Raw genomic sequence first — 2,875 nt, forward strand, 5'->3', positions numbered from 1 at the left:
CTTTAGCAACACTTCAATACTTAATTCTCTATTCAATCTTTCGGAGTAACAACACTTAATGATCTGACTTCACCCCTTATTTATACTGATCCTAAATTGAATTAGTCATGCTCAAACTCTTCATAATCCGCCAGCTTCTACTCTTAGTGGTACACGTGTGAACTTCATGTTTAACTTAATCATGCATAGCTTTAACTTCTACACGTGGCCCATTAAGTAAACTTAGGAAATTTCCCCTTACTCCTTCTCGCCTAATCTTCCATCTTGCGAATAACCTAAACCCTTCCTCGCGAACTACTTAAATACTAACTTCTTATCGCGTAGTTTGCTTAAAACACCTTTTTCAAATCACTTTGCTAAATTTTGACCTCTTAACTTAGGTACGGGTCTTACACTCGAGAACAAAGAAATGCCAGTTAAGTTGGACTCATGTTGGCAAAATGATAAAATATTTACACTAAAAAATAAAGTGTGATAAATTTTGTAGTAAATAGTTTGTTTGTTTTTTTTTCTATTTTTGGAAAAAAAATCCATTTATAATAACTAATACTCCATTTAATAATTAAATGAAGGGGTTTGTTCAAAAATATAAAAAAGCGACAAAATATTTACATTGTATAGAACAATTCCGAAAATGGAAAAAACTCAGAGGCCCACCATGTAAAATATCAAAAATGTCCCGTCAACAATGCGCGTAATATATTTGGTAACGCGATTTGGTACACGATCGTTTAATTAATTGTGTAGACGATCGTTTAGATTTGTCTACATGATCGTTTAGATTTAGCTACCCCAAATCTAAACTTTTTTTTTTCAAAATTTGGTATACGATCGTTTAGATTTGGCTACCCGATCGTTTAGATTTGGCTACACGATCGTTTTGATTTGGAGTTTCCAATCTAAAAAAAAGAATTCAAAATTTGGTATACAATCATTTAGATTTGGCTACACGATCGTTTACATTTGGGGTTCCAAATCTAAAAAAAAAAATCAAAATTTGGTATACGATTGTTTAGATTTGGATCTTTTAGATTTGGGGTTCAGATTTGGGGTTCCACCCCAAATCTATTTTTTTTTCAAAATTTGGTATACAATCGTTTAGATTTGGCTACACGATCGTTTAGATTTGGCTACCTCAAAACTAAACGAGCCAAATCTAAACGGTTTTTTTTTTTTCAAAATTTGGTATAAATGATTTTTTTCAATATTTTTTATACACGATCTTTTAATTTTGGTTACTCTAATTTAAATCCTTAACCAATTTTTTCAAGATTCTTTATACACCATCTGCGTAAAAAAGAAAAGAAGAAAGACGATTTTTTTTCAATATTTTTTATACACAATCTTCTAGTTTTTGGTTACTATAATTTAAATGTCTAACTAATGTTTTCAAGATTTTTTATACACCATATGTTTAAAAAGAAAAGAAAAAAGACGATACAATGAAAAAAGAAAAAGAAATAGATTTGGTTACCCAAATCCGAAAAGAAAAAGAAGGATGGAAGAAATGCATGAGTAGAGGAAGAAGAGGATAAAAAATAGTAGAAAATGATAGAAGGCAAATCTGAAATATTTAAAAATTGGCTAAATTTATGACTTTGTTACACGATCATTTCAATAGTTTGTTATATTTAGGAAAGTTTCCCTTAAATGAATTAAAATTTATTTTAATTAATTATTTTATGCACATTTTTGGAATAAAATCTTAATTCTATAGATATTTTTCAAAATTCCATCTTCAAATTAGGAATTGTTTATGGTCGTCCCATCAATTTATATATGAAGCATATATAAACGGATTTTGAGCCCTTGCCCAGCCTACACTGACTTAGCCACCCCTCTTAGTGACTTAAGTAGTAGTTGCCAAACAATCTGATGCCCTTCCAATAGTATTTTTTCTCCCTCTGTTCGACACTAACCCACCTGACTTCGAGCATCGTTTTCCACAAAGACAATTATAAATAATTGGTGTCACAACTTTTAGATATCATTGTTTGTGTTTGTGGATATTTTAATTTCATTGAGATGATTTCTTTGTGAGTTGCATAAACAAAATAAAAAGGGTAAAATATGTCAAAAAAAAAAAAAAAAGATCAATAGAGAATTTCAAGATTCGAAAAAATGTAAATCTAGTGAAAATAGAGATTTTATCATATTGTCAATACAAATTCTTCTAACTGTATCCTTAGAAATACTTGGTTGCCTCTAAAACCAAACACAAAATTCACACATACACATGGTGATACATTCACATAGATACGATATATATATTTGGTATCGAAACTTTTAGATTTTATTGCTTATGGATATTTTACTTTTATTAAAATAATTTTTTGTGCGATCTACAGAAACAAAATAAAAAGGGAAAACAAGTATAAAAATTTAATATAGGGAGAACTTCTTGATCGTATATAAATCCAATGAAAATGAAGGTTCATATTTATCTTTAGAAATATTTCGACATGTGTAGAACCAAGTTAAACACAAATTATTGAACTACATGCATAGAAAAAATTGCTTTTTATGGATCAAAACATTGAAAATCTGCACATACACATGAAAATACATACAAAAATTGTTAAAAACATACACATAGATACGTATACATAATTGATGTCAAAATTTTTAAATATTACTGCATATAAATATTTTAATTTTTTTGAGATGATTTTTGTGTGTTGCAGAAACAAAGTAAAGACAAATAGTTACAAAAGAAGATTGATACAAAATTTCTTGTTCTGAAAAGAATGTAAGTCCACTAAAAATGGAGGTTTATCGTATTGAGAATACAAGGACATTTGACGGTATACTTAGAAATACTTCGATCTATGTAGAACCAAATACAAAATTACTAAAATTCATGCATAGAAAAAAT

This window comes from Cucumis melo, chromosome 2, assembly GCF_025177605.1.
Source record: "Cucumis melo cultivar AY chromosome 2, USDA_Cmelo_AY_1.0, whole genome shotgun sequence".
NCBI lineage: Eukaryota > Viridiplantae > Streptophyta > Magnoliopsida > Cucurbitales > Cucurbitaceae > Cucumis > Cucumis melo.